Below are 20,826 nucleotides of genomic sequence, written 5' to 3' on the forward strand. Positions count from 1 at the left end.
GCATGGGTGATGTTGTCAATATCAGGTTAAGAGAGAAAAGACCAGATTTTTTAGATGTTCCTTAATTGTTAAACACATGACTGACCAAGGTTTGTAATTTGCTTTTCAAATGAAAGGTTGCTGTCAAATATCACACCCAGGTTTCTAGCTCCAAGACAAGGATCCAAGATATTTTTGTAAAGTGGGGATGGAGAAAATTATTTTCGTTTAGTTGGAGAAGGTTTTGGAACATCCAGCAAAATTAAATTTTCTTCTAAACTGGTTTTAATCAGACATAAATTTGTCATCTGAATAACAATAGTACTGGATTTTTTTTTATTTATGATATGTCCTATGGAAGCATGTATATGGAACAACAAGGGGCCAAAGACGGAGCCTTGGGGAATACCAGAGGTCAGAGTGTCAACTGAAGAGGATGCATTTACTACTGGGAAAGTTCTGTTTGATAAATAGGATTAAAAGCAGTGTCCCTGATGCCAACCCCACTTTTCAAGGTAATCCAATAGGATAGTGATCCAAAGTGTCAAGTACGGAGCTCAGATCCAGAAGAATTAAACTCACCAGCATCAGCATGTAAAGAAAAGGTTGCTTGGTTAGAAGATATATGAAAGATTAACTAACTTGATTCACATTTCTTTTCACATATGCTGACAAGCAAATAGTGCCTCCTGAAATCAACAATGTTTTGTTCCAGAAAGATTAAATTAGAGGCTGACAGTGTGAATTATCCAGCCATGGAGAAAAGTGCTAATGACACGGTGATAAACCTAAACCTATTAGTCAGAGGATGCAACTCCTCCTTCAGATGATTGTTCTGTGCTGTTTCAACCTCTGACCGGTTCATGCAGGATATTACAAATGCATCTGGTTGTACTGTAATGTGTATATGAGAGACTATGAGAAACACACAGACACACAGTCAAATGCTATGCATCCACAAACAACCAGGTTAGGTCGAATCTGTCAGTTATTCATTGCAGTGCATTGCATAATCCCAAATCAGTAATCAAAGAATCTGATAAATAATAGAATACTGTATTAACTCCATTACTACCCAACCCTGGCATAACACATACAGTCAAAGTCTGAGCTGTGCATTAAAACCACTATGTTTTCAGCCACCCCCTTTTTTTCCGAAAGAGGAAAAGCAGAGCCATCAGCTCATGAGTTTAAATCACCCACCACTGCCACACACTCCCCTTGACTAGTTCATCCCTCCAACCCTGTGCCGTGGCGGATCGCTGACGCTAAGCAGATGTGCTGCGTTTTATCTTGTCATGACACAGAGCTACTGAAGGAAACCCTTAGGACTCAGAGGTTCAGCCTGAATTCGATTTTCAATACTACTTGATACCTCATTAACTGAAGCATTGTGTGTAATGGTAATATAATAATCTTATGACAAAATGTCTGAGCTTTGACACTGACCAGATGCCTATTGGAGGTAAGCTTAAATACTCAGTTTCCTAGGGGTCTGGCCTAGAGAAAATCTGATTCAGACGCAGTGTTTTTGCTAGAATCACACCACTGATATGCACTCATGCAGCAACATAACCCTGTATGGCACGTTATAATGTTGTCATACTATTCTGTCATAGGCAAATTAAACAAACAAATTAGGTGAACAGATTACTAATGATACATTACCCAAAAACAAAATGAAATTCTTGGACTTTTCAAAAATGTGTGAGGTTTGACTTTTCAAGGGCCTGGAACCTTTTCAGCATCTTACAATAATGGTTGATCATGATAAAGTGCGAGTGTTGAGACTAAGCAGATGTGCTATGTGTTATCTTGTCATGCTACAGTGCTACCAAAGTCAACCCCTCAGTTTTCAGAGGGCCCTGCCTGCCTGCTGCCCTTGTTTGTGGCCCGTGACGGCTCTAACAGTTTCCTGATTAACAGCAGCTGTCAGTGCAATTGGGGGGATGTCCTGACCCATTATTAATCATTAACTCTTTGTTGTAGAGCCATTTAAAGAAAACTAGATTGCTCAATATTAGACATCTAAAAGGATGTGTTAATTTTACAGCAGAGCTGCATGGTGTTTGTGTGTGCTCTCATAGGTGCATACACTACAGTATATCAAAGTATGTGTGAATGTTGTACATGGAACACCACAAAAATGTTTCCATGTCACTACTACAAAGCAATGACAAAGACCGTGCACCATATCAAGACTGTGAAGACTGTGGACTGTCAGTGCTTAACCCATGCTAGCGTTATAAGCTGATGGTGTGTGTCTGTTGTGATTTATCATGTTAAGCCTCTATCTGTTTTTGCAGGCTGATCTGCTGTATCAAAGTCCATGTGTGAAGTCTAGCTCGGTACCATTACAGAGGAGAGGACACAGACAGCATGTCAGCTATGAGGGAAATGCTGCTACAAGCCTTGTCCCCGAAGTACCAGACCGACAATTACGCACTCAATACATACAGGCTCAGTTGTGTCAATAAATAGCAGCCACTGCTTTCATTCTAATTACATAGACAATATGACGCATGTGTCAATGTCTATCTCTGTCATTCTCTCTGTCCGGCCCACCCCTCCCACCTCTGTGTGGTGTGGTCCAGCCATGAGTGTTGGACTGGAGATTCCTAGAGGTGGGAGGCGGACTGATCCCGCACTCTGTCACCCAGCGATGAGAGGTGATCCTGGGATTAGAGCTCTGTTGGTTCAGGCTGGGTCACTGGAGACAGACTGGGGCTGGCATAGAGACAGCAGCGAGAGGGAGGGAAAGAGGGGGGCAGGAGGGAGAATGGTAAAAAGAAACGAAGTATGAAGGTGACTGGTTAAAGCAGGGAGGAGAAACAGACACATAACAGAGGTGAGGTTGTCTTGCAGAGAAATGAATGGTGGTTATTTTGAACTGATTTTGTTATTATGACTTTGAGCAGACATCACAGTCTATGCATGCAGTTTGTTATTCGCTGTGTTTGTTTGACAGTAAATGGCAAGTGGTAGGCCAACTTGTACATCTGTTGTTCTGCATCTGATCTTATGATGTGCTTACAGACTTTTCCACCTTTAAATTCTCTTCATCAATCAGCATTCCTTAATCTGTTCCATCCATCCAAGAGTTATTTTGGAATTATGTGTCTAGAAGATACCACATTATGTTTTGCTTGAGTTAGTTAGATAGTTTTCTACATTTCCCACAGTTCTTTTCTTCATCCCCTGGGTCGACAGAATTTGCCTAGACTTGTTGCATCCACAAAACTGAATTTGTAAAAACCAAAAGTGAAATTGGTATAATATGGTACTCTTTCATAAATGTGAGCATCAGCGTAATTATAATATAGTCAGTCTTCTGTAGCTCCACCATGGACACAAATACTTAAAGTTGTCTGCAATTGTCAGTGTAGCCCAAGGAATACAAAATATATATATTTTTTAAACCCAGGAAGGCAAACTGTCAAGGTTTCATTCCTCCTTTACTCATCAATCTCTACATTGCCTTTGTCAAAAAAATACCCTATTTTATTTAATGTATCACTGCCATTCTGTGGCAATGCCTATTTTTCCCACAGGGATTATTAACCTTTCATTCAATACAAACTTGATCCTTTTCAACAACTGAGTACACTCAGAATGGGACCAAAGATCATCTGAAAAGAATAGAAAAGTGCTCCTCTTATGCACAAGACCCAACATAGGGAGGTCTGTGATCTATTCTGAACTTTTGAGATGTTTGAGTGCTGGTGCTGTATGACATTGATAATGAGGGTAAAAGAGGAGAAGTGAATCAAACCAGCTTGCACGGGACCTCCTCTCTCCACAGGTGCAGCACCTATTCTGTTTCAGACAGAGGTCATTGTCACCCCCTCTGAGGGGTGGAGGGCTGACGGGAGGGATGAAGTGACCGGAGGACAGGACCCTTCAGCGCCTCTTTGGTTTGACAATGGGTTGCTTCTGCCTGGCTAAACGGTGGGTTTATGTGTGGAGGGAGGGTTCAGCAGTGTGTGTGTGTGTGTGTGTGTGTCTGTGATAGAGTGCAGGACAGAGGGAGGAAGAGTTGTTACCTCATGGAAGCACTATCCTCCACATACACACATGCATAGACACACACAGATCCCTTCACTCGCTCTGCTTTGACCTTGTACTGACCTGAGCCAGTATCTGGTTCACCTGTCCACAGGGGATCTCCTCATCCTGCTGTCAACTCATCACTCTCTGTCCAACCATTATACCTCTGTGGCTGCAGACTGGTCAAAAAAATGGGACTATAAGCTATTGTTAACCCCTGTATGCACCAACTGTGAAATAAGCAAGGTTAACATGAATAGATTACATGTATAAGGATTTAGATAAAGACTTTACTCTCAGTACAGCCGGTTAGATAAACCTCTAATGATGCTTGGACATGGCCAGTGATAGAAAATGTTTGAAACTTTTGAATCGCACCTGCTGCGGTGACAAGTGTTCAGCAATAACTGTGAAAAATCAGACTCGAATTTCAAAAGAAACATAACTTTGCAGGTGTGACTGTATACAGTAGTGACACACCTAACTGTAAATGGGTTATAGATGGACAGGGGACTAGGTGTTAATAATGAAAAATGGCCCTTTTGCTCCCTCCTGTGGGCAAAGCAGCCGCATATGACCGTGTGTCAATCTTGTCCAATTAACTTGTCCAAATACAGAAATTGTGAGAGTGAATATGTTTGGTTATAGGTTTGTTCACTAGTATACTGACTAGGGCCCCTCTGTTAACTTAATGCATCCAACAGCTGTTTGAGCTTGTCAAAATTGTAGTAAAAAGACTGACGCTCAAGCAAATCCTAAAATCAGGAATCATTGTCCTGGTAGTTGAAATTAAAGTCAAGAGTTTTGATATGAATGCATAGAACTGTGTTTTCAGTGAAACTGTGGCTAATATGTCTGACACCAGGCTGTAACAATTATTTCTCAAGCAAAGCTTGGAGAGAAAGGGAGCAGGAGGTGAAAAAGAGACACAGTGTAAATAAACAGAAAGTACAGTACAGTACAGTAATGCAGAGTGATGTATGGAGAAGGAGCTGTGGTCTGGAAGTAATATTGTTGTCCAGAGTTTCCAGTGGCTCCTACAGCGAGGGCTGAGTGATAGAGAGAGGAGAGCACGGCCTTCACCTCTGTATGACACCCATCCATCCACCAACGTAACAGGAGCGCATCAGAGCGACGGCCAACAAAGGCAGCTGGACTGGTTTGAGTTGTGCACTCACCACAATAAAAGGTCATGGAGAATATCTGTGCGTGTGTGTGCGTGAGTGTGTGTGTTTCATGACAGAGACATCCATGGTTTGGTCTACTTAGCCTCTGTCCTATCATCAAAGGACACAGGTGAGAGCAGCATTGTGGCTCCTGAGTTCTCATGTTACCCTTTCAACTCAGGGAGGGTACATCAAAGACAGAGGCTTAGAGAATACAAAATACATGCACACACACAAAATCATAAAAAATGCAAGAACGTATGAGCGCACACACATTACACACATACATACACACACACACAGTCAGGAACACACCAACATGTAGCCTTACCTGTATGGGTAGAGGGATGCATGCATGCAAGCAAGCACACACAAGAATAATATTGCCAGATGTGTGCGTGTGGTGGTATAAGCAGAAATTATGAAACTCATCCCCTTTTTGTCCCCAGCACTACTTTCAACAAATTGGTCTCTCTATATCGTTCAAATCTTACCCATATAGTGAGCCACTCTGTCACTCATGGTGCATCGTAATGTTATAATCTTCCATACACACTAGTGCAAACATGTCCTCATTGGTCATAACATGAATGTGGACTTTTGGATATTGCGATTGCGATGCCCAAAATGCTTAAGTTCTGCATTTACTCATAGCTCATCTGGCTGATGTAAGGATCCCATGGAGATACTAGTAATGACCTGCCAACTCATCATAATTTAAGAACCATCTTAAAGTGTTTTCCTCTTCTGGACCTGCATGAAGCAGACCTGTCAGGCCCTGTTAGCAAGACAGTGAGGGTATGCCAGGTGCTTCATAGCAGCAGCCAATGCATGCTTAACACACACACACACACACACACACACACACACACACACACACACACACACACACACACACACACACACAAATAGACATACCAAAGCTCTCACAAGCACAAATGTATGCATGCCTAACTCTTCAATGTATAGCAAAGAAAATGCATTTTGCATCTGTTGAAGAGCAAAAATGTTAAACTTCAGCAGCTTGTGTTCACACAAAGAGATAAAAGTTACAAACCAGAAGAATGGTGCTGACTTCAATATAAAAATGAGCCAAGTAGAAGACCTTTTCTAAATGTGATTTTTTTCATGCGGTTCTGTCTGGCCTATGGATGAAGACAGTGAATCATAACAATGCTTACATGGCTTTAAAAGGCAGCGAGCCTCTGTGCTTTTTAAAGATCAATATGTCAGAGAGATTGAGTGATACAGGTCAGATGTGTTTATGTGCTTGCGATACCTCAGAGTGTGCAAATGAAAACAAACCATACCTCGGCCCACTTTACCAAAAGTAACTCAGTGCTAACATTATGATTTGTTCCATTTTAGGTTTTCTCACATTGTATCATAAGGTTGAACCCAATGAACCCTCTGTAGCCCTGATGTGGACATCCACACTAAAACTGAATTTACTAAGATCATTTTTCTTGGTCCCAAGTTTCCAAATTGTGCTCCAACCTCTAACTCCCCTTCAAATTCATCTGTAAAAGTAACCATCAGTGCATGTGAAGTACGTGTCCCATGTGTTGTTTATTTTTTATACTAATGGGGGAGTTCACCTAAAATTATTTATATTGATTATTTAAGGACTCTCAGAACATATCATTAATGACGCTCACTGGATGTTTAAATACCTTTGTACACTGTATTCTCACCAAAAATCTAGACATGTACAATGTATAATCATCAGTCTTCATTTGCAGCAAATGGCCAACACAAATACAGACCCAGTGTCAGTAACCCCTACCCTCTATGCACTATCATATAAAAAATAAATCATGAATATACGAGTAAATAAAAAAAATCTATTTTAGCCACAATAGATCAGCACATTACAGTTTAAAAGATTTTAATCATCAAGTTTGTGAAATTCCATATTTGTTTTCTTTAAATCTCTCCTTTTAGCGCCTTCTTTGTGTCAGATGAAAAAACAAAACATGAAAAAAAACATCTACGTCTAGATCAAATAATCTATACTTGCAAAGGTGCACTCAAAAGGGTTTTAACGGTGAATTTTAAAAAAGAGTCTCCAAAATAAAGTATGTATAGTTTAGGGCAAACTTTAATAAGGTTAAGTGAATATCCTTTTCCTATTCATCAGGTATTCTGTGTCTTTACACAAGTGAGGACACACCTGTGATCTATTTATTTGATTACACTTGTTTGGCCCTGTAGGTATGGTCTATAGAAAGCCTGTTTTCTTCCTCATCTGTAAGACTGAGGTGAAGCAACAATCCAACTTGAAACATGCAAATATTTTTTACTAAAGAAACGTTACATATAAATCACAATGATAAACTCAGAATGTATCTCCTCACTCTTAGAAACCACAGGCATGGACTTCCCAATTTTCATTTTTTTTTCTGTCTCTCCCACACGTGAGCACCTGTGGAGATCGTTGCGAGCCTGATGTGCTCTTTGTGGTTTGTCTTTCTTTTTTTTTTATAACTATTACTGCTTGCTATGTTGTGAAACACTTTAAGTAACTGAGGTAATGTTTTCCATTTGGTCGAAGAGCGGAGTTGGTCATGACAGAGTTTGGCACATTTTAAGTCAGATCATTTAATCCAACGTCTGCTTTAGTTTCTGAGACAATATCTGTGGCATCGTCAGATCTCAAATATGCATTTAGAATGACATGAACCATATCCAGGCATAGGTTCATCCCTGTTGAAGAAAATGTCTATTAAAATATAAAGAGGGAACCATTTATTATGAAAACATATTACTCCCTTTTGAGGACTTGAGGGACTATTTTTTGTTAGCTTTCAAGAGTGCTATCCAAGTATATCATCTTGATATGACAGGCGCTGTATCTTGAGAAAATAATAACATACTAATACTGTATGTAATATATGATACATCTAATGAGAGAATTACATATCCATTGAAAAAAATTTCTGCCATATGTTTCATAAGTCAACCCAATAATTGTACTTCTATAATTCTCAAAGCAAATGTATCAAGCATGTAGCCTCTCTCCCTTCTAGATATTTCAGATGTCACATTAGAGGCTAAAGAAATCCATATCGGCACTGATCGTTGTCATATGTGGTTACTCAGTTGTTGTTCAGATGTAAAAGAGCTCTCTATTTTTTTTCATACCTCGATACTATAGCAGTTTTTGCCTCATGATGCCATTGCATTAACGGCGTAAAAAAGGAGAAGAAAAAAATAATCCAATGCAGAGGAAGCTTGTTTGTTTTCACAGACACCTTCACCAAGTCCTTCTTCTAAGCCCAAGAAGTGATGTCATCTCTGATTGTTTTTCCCTAATGAGTTCCGCTACACATAAAAGCCATGATATGGTGTGTTTGTGTGTGCATTTCTTAACACAAATATGTAATGTAACTGATGCCAATGTTGGTGTCTTGGCACAGCTATCACACTGAATATGACTAAAACTAAAGTGCTGCTCCAGCTGAGGGCTACACTGGTATCAGCTTACTTCACTGCGACACATACTGTACTGTACACTCAACCTTTAGGGACAGCTACTGAAATGGTCCAGGACCTGCTGCTTGAAGGGAATCATAACCAGCCTTGAGTCTGTTTCACAGTAGCACTCTTCTCGGTCTCATAACTTTCTCTTACAGTAACTCCCTGGTTATCCTTAGTGACAGCAGTAGCCAATCTTGTGGTGAAAGGAAAAGAAGAAGAGGGCGGAAAAAAACAAGAAATAGATGAGACAGAGACTGACCAGACAAAGCGGTTGTAAGTAGAGAATAAAGTTACTATCATCTGCAAGTTGGAACATAAAATTAAACAAGGAAAGTTTAGAAGTTATGGATGGATTGTAAACAAAGTGAAGCCTGTGCATATATCTACTATATACAGGCTTATGTTTTATGATAGACTCCATAAACCACTGTAACAAAAGCTCTTACACTCTTCCAGAGATGGTCTGTTGCCTCTCGGATCAGCTCAACAGATTACTTATAAACAGTTCTTTCCAAATTAATGTTTTCTTCTTCTTTTTTTTACGTTCACCAGTGATCCAAAAGCCTTGTCTGAGTTCATGTTGTTACATACTGATTATGCAGTGTACATTATGCGTGTGTGTATGTGTGTTTCAGTCTAATAAGCATTACCCCTCCTTGTGCACATTCATGGGTCAGTGCCCTCTGGAGAGGTAGGCAAAAAAAACAAGATATGGCTGAATTTGCTAACTGTAAATTTGTTATGCTCGATAAATAACGGGAATGATCAATTACCAACCATTACCATCAGTGAACTGTACGTTAGATCACAGAGCTTTCATTGTGGACACATGTGCTGGATCTGATTCCCTGATAAATAGGGTGTCAAGATGAAATACAGCACAGAAGTCCATAACCTCATGGCTTCAAAGCTATTGCTGTTAATAATACGCACAATGTGGAGTTTAGAGGGTATTTTATGGCAATTACTGAAAGTGTTTCACAAAGCCAACTTTGTCTAGTAGCCAGGGTGGATGGTTACAGGTGAAAATCAGGACACACAATAATGGCATTCAGTGTAGCTGTTTGCATTAGATTAACATTAGATTGAACAGGGTTTATCAAACGTTTTCATCGTATACATTTTGAAACATATACTGTGGTCTGTCATGGGGGTTTGTGATCCCCTGTGGTTGCTGCTCAAACTTTGCAACACAGGAGAACCCAGTGCTCACCTGTTCAGGATTATCCAAGGTAATAGAGTTAAAAGTCCATGGGACAAAGACATTTCCGCACATCTGTTTGCATTGACCCAACCATGTGTAAGTCACTTTTATGAGAATGATCTGCTCTTCCACACGTCTACTTCAATCCCTGACCAGCACTCCTCAATTTTTAACTTTAACTTTAACTTCCACCTTGCGAGATGTAAGCATTATTAACAAGGATTATATGCATGTCTGCATTTAATCAGCAATCTTCTTGAAGATAGTAATGTGATTATAAAAGTAGCAGCAACTACACGATTGGATTGCCATAAACGTTTGTACAGACAATTAAATTTATATGAGAATAACATAAAATAATATATAACAATATATACAGTTATTTATAGTTATGTATACACCCATGAAATAATTCTGCAATTCTCTGCATCTGGAAATATGTAAATAGCAGCAACAAGATAGTGATGATGATATAGTTCTATCCTCACGCAAAAAGGTTGAGAACATTTGAGAAACAGTGTCCATTAGCTTTGACTATGCTCATTGAGCTTTCGTCCTGCAGCCTGTTGGCCCGGAAAATGGCCCTGTTACAAGAGTTTTGTGAAAAAGTAGCAGAGAAGGATAATCTTCTGGTGTGATTGTGGCAAAAAGAGGGTAGAGCTGTCCAATGTGCCATTCAGCACTCAGCTGACATTGGAAAAGATACATTAAATGTGTTTATTCACTGATGAAGTGTGAGGGGTGCGTTCACACCTGGACCTGGCTGAGGGATTTGTTGTTGTTGTTTGTGATAGTGCTAAAATGCACAACAATGCAATAAAACTAAGGATTGTTATAGGTTATGGTTAAGCTCAGCATAAGTTAGAAAAAAAAGGTTTCATCTGCCTTTATTATGCACCAGCTAGCGAGCATGCTAAGTCACCCAATATGTCCTAAAGGACCTATGTCCTTAAATACACGCTCACAAAGTCACTAGCGTGGCTGTTGTTTTATTTCCTAAGTATATCTATTGAGTTTCCACAATAAACAAAAAAAGTACAAAAAGAAAAGTATGTTTTGTTCCCTACTACCACTGTATGGTATTATTATAATTATGAAAGCATGTTAGTGTTCTGCACTTTGTGCCTCTTTCACCTTTAAAAAGCATATTAAACTATTGCTTAAGTAGCTACTGTATGCTAACTATTGCAATAAAATAATAGTGTCAGTTTGCTTGTGTTTGTAATAAAAAAAAGGTTTAAAAAACCTTGATGTCCAAAACTGAAATAAGTTTAATGTCCATCATCACTACAATCTCAGTACAAACACAGTTTCTTTGCAGATGTTCACTAACCCTTTTTGCCTGCTCTTAACGTTCTTTCCAGAGACATCTGCCTTCTGCTGGGCATACATTCTCAACATTTGTTTGGTGACATCTTAACAGTGGAAAAATGTACCTCAGTTCTGGGAACATGGCAGTCAGTGGTGATGCTGTTGTGCAAGAGCATTCAGCTATTAAGAGCCAACCCAACAACGGTGCGTTTGGTTCTGCTTGCAGCCTCATAAAAGCGAAGAGCATCTAAAGACCCCTCTTTGCATCCAAGCCTTAATTCATTCCTTATAATGTGACGTCCGCCCCCACCACCACCACCCCACCTTGGGGAGTGCTGGCAGCAAATGAGAGGTCACCTCCTTGCCTCCTACATGGCATGTCTGTTTTTTATTACAGGTTAAAAGTTTTTTTCCTCATTTTTCCAGGTTTTTCCCCGCTGAGCTTTCATTACACAAATGGTTCTTTTTTGGAAATAAGTATATGATGATAAATGACTGTTGGAGGCAAACACAGTGTTACACTGTGGGCACATGTACCTTTGATGAGGAATGGAGGGAGGGATGAGAGGTATGGCTGGTGAGATGGAAGAGGGATGAAGTTCTGTTTTTCTCCCTTAAAAATAAAGGTTCCCTCAAGACTGTTTCAATTAGTCATCCAAAGGTAAATTGGTCAGTTTATTTGACTGAATGAGAGCAGATTTCAAGAAAAATTACTTCAATGTTCATGAGTCAGAGAGGAATTTCTCACCCAACTCCCTCCCGTTAATGCAACTGTGTGCTTCTCATGTGTTGGTCTAAATGTGTGGAGCAGTGGGTTGTAGACCTGGACTGATTAATTTTGTTTCTAAGAGTTCAACTTCAAATATCCTGATAACTTGAAAGACAAAAAAAGAGCATGGCTGCCATCATCATTAAAATCTCTTATGCCTCATGAAAGAACCAACCTTTCAGAAAGCCTTTGTGCTGACCGCTCAGATCATGGCATAACCACTTTTAAATCAGATGCAGCCGGTTCCCAGTATGGTGTAGACTATACCGGGAAATGCCACCAGTGGAAACACCCACCAACACCTGCCAGTCATGCTCACTATGGCTGCAGGTTGGCAAGCCTCCAGTCACCTTTTTTTTTTTTTTTTTTTACAACAACTCTGTCTGGAAAGTTCTGATGAGGTGCTAAGTGTCTAATAAAGGGTGAGATAAAACTCCTTAAATCAGGACATGACTCCTTCCATACTCCTTTAACAATCTCTTTATCATTTGCCAAGGAATGTGTCGATTTCTAACTGGCAGCACAGATGGTAACTTAAATTTGTGTGTTTTTAAGCAACTAAACCATCACCTGACTAGTTACTGGCTTTCTGAAACACTTCTCTTCGTCTCTGCAGGCTCATCAAGAGGTTACTTAGTAAAAAGTTAAGTTTGTTATTTGCTCACTTAATGACTATGTTCAACTGTGTTGCCAGAATGGTCCACATTTCGACTGAGGAAAGCCATTCACCTCCCATTGTTGTTTTCACTAATGGATGCTTGTGGTGCAGTGCTATAGGAGAAAATGGAGAGCTCAGTGGTGGTCCAATTTCTAGATTTAATGGAGGAACTTATTTAGATTTCTCAAAATATACAATATACACTTCCCACATCAACAAAACAAAGACCCACAATCTTAACGACAAAGCAAAACAAGACAGGAAGACAGAACAAAGCAACTCCACACATCACACAAATGAGCTCAACCTCAGCATCTTCATATCTGATCACCTTCAAAGAAATATGTTAAACATTAAAATACAGAATATGTAACTTTTTTTTCGTAGGTGTCATTATTGTCCACCTGCCTAGCTTTAACAAATAAATAAATAATTAAACACAAGACAATAAACTAAGTACAGAAAAAAAGAGAAAAAACTAAAACCAGGCCACATTCAATGCTTGATGGCTATTGTGTTTTCCATTTTCAAATAATTGGAGGAGGTTAGGTGTTCCTTTAATACAATCCATGAAAAAAAAGTAACCCGCCTCCGGAGATACCTCACTCTATCCTGTAACACATCCTGAGACATACAAATTGATGGATTAAAATTAAATTTGTTCTATATCAACTCAAATTTTACTACAGTCCCAAAATGCGTGAATCAGTAATTCCTCATTACAGGAACTTCATTTGTTAGTTACTTCAGGCTGCACTCAGACACACACACACACACACACACACACACACACACACACACACACACACACAAAAGAAACATAAGCAAACAGCAAAAAATATAGATTTTATCAAATGATTGTTCCAAGAACCCATCACAATGACGTGCTTTCATCTGAACACCCTTCCCCCGTCTTTGGACCTTCACAATGTCTCTATAAACATCCTGCTGTGGTGCTGGAATCAAGAACCATCTGGCTCAGTTCTCAGAGGAACCATCACCAACTTTAAAGTGTAGAGATCGCTGAAGCCTTCTTACAGAATAATTTCAAAATAAATGTCTGTTTAAATCAGACACATTATTTAGAACTGTATACTCTAAACTAATTCGGTCAAACAGAGTTTGCACAAAATGAACAACGTACAGAAGAGAAAAAAACGGATGTTCTTTTTAAAGGGAATAATGATGCATTCCATACGTGATCTAACCTTGCAAGACAGCTGGGTTCACACAAAATCATGCGAGAATCCATCTTCCCAGGCTTCAATCTATAAGTGTGTACCGGACCAATCAGCGTCCTTTGAGGAAGTACTGGCAGTTGGCGTGACAAAGTGAGAAGAGTATTTCTACATAGAAAGAAAAGCAGAGAACAGTACTGAAGGCTTTTCGATGGAAAATATGTTTTCGCTCTTTTCCCAACTGCACAGCCTTGGTAAGAGTTTGACTACATTACATTATTTGTTGATCTGATTGGCTGAAGTTTGCTCGGGATCGACGGTGATAGACAGATGGTCCAATCAGTTTCCAACGACGACTGGGTCTGTGTAACAAACCATCTGGGAAGTCAGGTTATGCATGAGCCATTGTGTAAAAATATTTTTTTATGAATCTGAAACATTTTTGCTTTACATGTGGAAAACCCCTGAGCCACAAAGAATGACCATGTTACACCTTGATTCAAATCAAATCATAATAAAACAGAGTGGTGGTTTTTAGACTGCCGGGGCTGGTTGCTGTTTTATGGCAGATGCTGAATCATTGCTTGGGTCTGGCAGGTGGGAGGTAAAAAGCATCAGAGGGGGAAGAGAACAAGATGAGTATTTCAATGGGGGCAGCTGGAAGGAAAATTTGCAAGCAAAGAGTGAGATGTTCTGGAAAACCCCCGAGATACAAATTGTACAGATACAAAATCACTCACACACACGCACAAGCGTACAAACACAGTCGTGTGTGCGGACACCTACACGCACTAACATGCTCCTGCATGCACACGCAGAAGCTTACACGAACACATTTTATTTATTTACATTCATAAAACCTCAAAATGTTCAACAAAAGCTATGCAAGAATGAAATAAAAAACAACAGCAACAAACTTTTCATCATGCAATATCCAAACACACAAAGTAAACAAATGAAACCAACTTCCCACCAGCCTCATATTTCACACTATAGATTGTAACATGCCACTTACATTTACATCAAAGCTCATTTTTTTGGTTTCCAGGTGAAAGAGTGAGTTAAGTGGTGCGCATAAGGTTTTCTGTTATTCCCCGTTTCAACCAAAAAACATATGCATTTTACTGGCTATCCCAGTAACCTGGCAGCCCAACAAGCAAGCACTGAGCCACCAGCAGGGTTTTTTGTGGTCTGCAAATTGTTTATGTCGTTACAGCAAGGAGAGGTAGCATAGCAACATGTAAAAACAGTAAGAAAAAGAGAAGAACAAAAAATAAAGATCATTTCTTGAGGTTTATTTGAGAATGTTGTTTTGTTTTGTTTTGTTTTGTTTTAGTCTGCCCACAACACTAATTTTATGCTTTTTTTATGCCATTTAAAATGCCTACCAACACATTTTCACAAAAAACCTTATTGACAATTGAAGCTTAAGACGCCCTTTATTATATCTTGTATGTTCGTAAAGACAACTTACAGACATTGTACCAGAATTATACTGTACTTTTCTTTCCTTTCCTTGCAACATAAAACATAGTTGTTACAGCTCTGGGCAGCTCTGAATGCTACATGGATGAAATTCAGTGTTGGTCCTGGCCTGCGCCAAGCCAAAAAGCTGTAACAACAAGAACAAGCACTAACTCAAATCTACAGGGTTTATTTGGTTTGAGTTCCACACTGTCAGATACTGGCAAGGTCATTTTTGGCCACACAGCAGAGCGGAGAGGAAAATGAAGTTAGAAAAGTGCTTCATGCAAGCACTTTTATATGAGCTGATGATCAGATCTTAAAATCTGAATGGAAAAAATATGATTAGGTTGTCCAAATCTGATACTGAAATCATGTTTTATATAATGTAATGTTTTTTTTATGTATTTAGAGAGCATGATTGACTGAGAATATTTTCCATTTTATTATGTATGTGTTACCTGATGTAACTACCTTGTCTCGGAATGCATAGACTGGTTAGCTTAACTTAGCATGAAGTCTGGGCGAACTACTAAGCTAATCTTCAAACAGCTTTTCAAAGGCCAAAAAAATTCAACTTAGACCAGCAGCTCTAAAGCTCTCTAATAAACACGTTCTGTCTCATTTGTAGCCTGCGAACCATATGAATCAAGCAAGCTCATGATGTTTCTTTAATTCGTACCAGAACTTAAGTGTAAAAACAACTGTGAGGTTGCCCGGCAGCCAGTGACTCCAGGAAGTTAAATCTTGTTTTTTGGTACCGCTTAAAAAAAACAAATAAGACAATATTGTTAATTGGTTTGCAGTCTGAACGCTAAGCTAAGCGCACCATCTCCTGCCAGAAGCTTCATTCAAAGGAGATATATAATTTCTCTTCTCATCTAACTCTCCAGAAGACAGCAAGTAAGCACAAAATGCTCCTTTAATGTCAGAACTTGCATTTTGTATAAGATTTCAGATATCACTAGACAGTTCAATGAGGCTAATAAGGCTCAAGACTCACAGAGAACAATGTGTGAGAAAAAGGAAACCTCAGAGTGACAGAGAAAGTGTGGTTAGACAAAGACAAAGCAAAATAGACACAATACAGGTAGAGATATATTGAAACACAGCACAGGCATGCAGGTGAGCTGGGCTCAGCCGGTCCTCAGCCGGTTTCCACCTGAGCAAGGACAGGTGTGAGTGTGTTGGTAGCCAGGAGGCACCTCGCAAATTCACCCAGCAGTGATAGGGGTGTGATAGTCTCCGTGGGTCCCAGAGGAGAAAACATTTGAGCATCATGCGTGTATCCTGGCCCTGACTAACGTACACCCCCATGGATAACACATTCCACTCAGCTAAACAGCCATGAGAGCAGACGGTGTGATCGGCAAAGTACATATCTATGCAGCACACAACTGCCTGTAGTACACGCACACACAGTACCCCTACACCTCAGTCAGACCCTCTCAAGAGGCACTGAGGTGCATCGCTGAAATTCAAACCCAGCACAGACAAGCACTCTTCACTGCTAAGAGGCAGAGCACTTCGTCCTGAAAGATGTAATTTCTCAGGGAGAGGGAACGTGTGGGGGATGCAGGGACCATGCAAAGTGGGCTGGAGGTGGAAGAGATAAAGAGGGGACTAAAAAGAAGTACTGGTAATTTTGCACATCAGACTTTGGATGATATAGTCGTATAATACAGCAGGGAGAAAGTGCATGAGAGTCATTTTAAAACTGTTGCAAACTAGGTATATAATATAAAGTACACAGGATAATTAATATTTCCTTTTTGTGGTAGATTTTTTCCGTGTTCAGATATTTCCTTTGGCAGCTCCAGTTTCCTCCCACTTTGCAAATACATGCAAGTCTGGTGAAACTGGAGACTCAAATTTTCTCATTAGTGTGAATATCGGTGTGTGGGGGTGTGTCTGTATTTGCTCTATGACAGACCAGTAAATCAGGAGTAGTAGGCTCCAAGTATCCCTGAACAGGAAACTACGGAAAATGTATGTATGAAAAATTCTCTCATAATGGCTACATCCTCACTGGTGTCTCATATTGAGCCCAGTTAGAGACATTAGTGCTTTATGATCCTTGCAAGAGTAGAAGAGGAAATGTGTCACAACCACCATGTTTGCCATCTTGGCTGTGCGTGTGTGTGTGTGTGTGTGTGTGTGTGTGTGTGTGTGTGTGTTTGTGTGTGTGCGTGTGTGGGTGGGTGGGTGAATGTGTGTGTACCCACTTGGCAGTTTAGAGTCATTAAAAATGGGCGTGAGGGAGCCATCCAGCGGTTTCTTCTCATTAATGAAGAACAGCACTGACAACCGCAAGAACCCACACATAGACACAAACACTATAAACACAAAATAAGGCACATATGCACACATCCAAATACACCCATTGACTGTTTGTCTTTGGCTCTTTGCTCCCCGCTGCTCTCTGCTACAAACACGTTTTTTTTCTTCCTCTTTATATGGTCGTATTAAGTGTGATGGTCCCATAAATACATCCAGACACAGACAAACATGTAATTTTACAAAATCAACAATGCATGTGCGAAATACTCTGGAAGACTTGAGGGTCACATGCTAGAAAAATAACAGGAAAACAAGGAGCTCCACAAACCACAAAGTGGGATATCTGGGGGTTTATTTAAAGTAAAGAGTGGTTGTAGCTTAGTGTCCTCAAGCTTTACTCTGCGATACAGCCGCGCATGATGATATAACAGTGAAAGTCATTGTGAATGGGCTCTCGGATAGGTGGATGAGGAAGTTGTGTGACAAGCCGTTCAGTCACCCCTTCTCCTTCCTGGGCCAACAACCCTCACCACTTCCAGGCGAGTATCTTTAAAGAGGATGTTGTGTGTTCGGAGCGGCTCTGCACTTTCTCAACCACAGCTCTATCACTTCAAAAGCTTAGCCCCTGAACTGTTTGTTTACAAGCTGCACAGCATTGATTGTGTGGCAAACAGTCTGTAGGCTGGAGTACAGTACACACAGCTCACACAGGAACTGTGTGGGGATACTTTCTCTGCTCAAGGCTGTCATCTAGTGGCACTGAATTCAACAATAGTGGAAAACAATGCACTGAGGTTTCTGTGATTGTAAAATAATAGGAAAACCTATAATCTCGAGATATTCTACTCTCCTGTCTTGAATGCTCCCTCTTAATATCTCATCTTCCTCTTCTACTTTATTCTGAGCATGGTTTGAGTTTCACACAGCTGTGTGAGATGGGACTCCTGCTGTGATTTGTTGCACTATAATGGCTCTTCCTCTGCTGTGCTTCTCCTCCCAGACATTGAGATAACAGCTCTCACCTTACCTTGATCAACAACTGATGGGCTGCGGAGGGCTTCCCAGGGTGGATGAGGGCAGCGAGGTGACCTGAGGGCGGGGGAGGCAAGGCGAGAAGGGGTGGGTGGAGGACTTGCAGGTGTCTGAATTCCCCTGGCTACGGACAGGTGCACTGCACCTGTGCCACATATGTTCAGTCACTCACGTGTGTGTGTGTGTGTGTGTGTGTGTGTGTGTGTGTGTGTGTGTGTGTGTGTGTGTGAGAAGCTTGGACTCTCATGAATACCAGCTGTGCACTACGAATTTTCTCTCTCTTGCCTTCACACACCCTTCCTCCTAAAACACCAACACAGCTTTCATATACAGCCTTCCTGCGACACACACTCTTACACATTCCATCAGGTGCCCCACACACACTGTGTTTGCTAGTGTCACAAGTCAATAGGTGTCAAATCACGTGCTATCCATCAGTGGCTAACAGATGTGTGAAGCATCTTTTCATCAGATCTGATAAGGACATCATGATAAAGGTATCTCTCTCTGGCTGCAGGGATCCTCCCTAAAGGTCTGAGAGGGTTGTGTGTTGTGAATGTGTTGTCTTCTTCTTCTAGTAATTTAAGGACTGATTAAAGAAATATACCTATTCACTTCCTTGCAGAGAGTTAAATGAAAAGATAGATTCCACTTTCATGTTTTAATGGTAAAAATGAAGCTACATCCAGCAGCTGCATAGCTTCGTATAAAGACAGGTCAGCCTGGCTCTGTCTGAAGATAAGAAAATCCACCTAACAGCACCTATTGTTCACTAATTAGCATGCTACATCTTGCTTGTTTATTCTGTACAAAACTCAAAGTGTGAAAATGACGTTAAAGTGTAAAATATTTAGTTTTTACATTGTGTTTATTTGTACAGACCTGTGTCCCCTTCCCTGTGTTTATGCTAAGCAAAGTTAACTAATTAAAAAGAGTGGCATTGATCTTCTCACCTAATTCTCAACAAGCAAATAATCAAATTTCCCAGTATCTTGAACTATTTCTTTATTGATACCAGTTGTGGTGTGGTTTTGTGTAGTTTTGTAAATTATGTCAATGTGTGTGTTTGTGTGTATGCGCGCATGTTCTTGTGATTCAGTCTCAAAACAAATTAGTTTTGAGATCTAGAGACATTTTGGCAAAGTGCAGGTAGTTTTTACTTTTCCTCTTCTTCAAAGAGTTGTTTTCAAGGTTAGTAGTTGATTTTAGTTTAGGGTTAAAATTCAGTTTAGATTTAATTTACATCTGGTGTCTGTGTGTCCTAAGGTTCTCATAGTGGCAGCTACTGGCTGATTCAGCAGTCTGAAGGTCACTTTCAGACAGAGGGGAGTTTAATCAGGAGCTATTGTTCCAAAACGGCGGCCCTCTACTCCTACAGGGAGTTCCCCTTTGAGAAAAAGAGAGGTCTGTAGATGACAGAGGAGAGAGGAGGAGGTAAGGGCAGAGGTGAGGCGGGGGGGGGGTGAAGGGGAGGCTGCGAGAACTGGTGGAGGTGAGGTGGAGAGTGATAAAGGATTTTTCCTTTGGGGTGGGGGGGAGGGTAGAGGAGGAATGGAGCCTTTGTTGCTAGAAATATGACTTAATAAATATATAAATGTGTAAATATATGCACACAAGTATTAAAGAAAGAGGGATTATGGGGACCAAAAGCAAGTACAGAATGGAGAATGAATGAAATAAAGACAGTAGAGATATGACTCTTATTTACAGGTTAGGTCTCAAATCATTTCATTGCCACTGAATTACACCAGGAAACTGTTCTGCTGCAGTTAGCATCCAACATAAAACAAAACCAGATTTCAGTACACACACACACACACACACAAACAGAATTTCCACAACGTCTGGACAGCATTACGTGGTGAAGAGAGGAACCCCCCACCCCTCCTTAATTACAGTCTGCATCATTGGAGACTAGGGGTTCTAAAGAACACGGTTTATCACTGTATTGTGGCGGAGCAAACACTCTTCAAACACAGTAATAGAGGGACTGCATCTTCAACATAGAGGGCTATTCTGTTGTGGCAAACACAGTACTCATTTACATGTGACAAGCAAAGAAACGCAGAGAGAGAGGACAGAAGTGATAAGTAAAGAAAGGCGAGCCCTATAACTGTCTTGTGGAATTTTTTGATTTTGCTTGATGATGATGGACAACAAAAGGGCACTGTGGGAACTGTAAACAACACGCACCGCAAACGATGGCGAGCCGGGTATCATGTGATGGTGCCTGGAACTCTGTCCCTGTGAAGCAGGGC

This window comes from Dicentrarchus labrax, unplaced genomic scaffold, assembly GCF_905237075.1.
Source record: "Dicentrarchus labrax unplaced genomic scaffold, dlabrax2021, whole genome shotgun sequence".
In the NCBI taxonomy this organism is placed as follows: Eukaryota; Metazoa; Chordata; class Actinopteri; family Moronidae; genus Dicentrarchus; species Dicentrarchus labrax.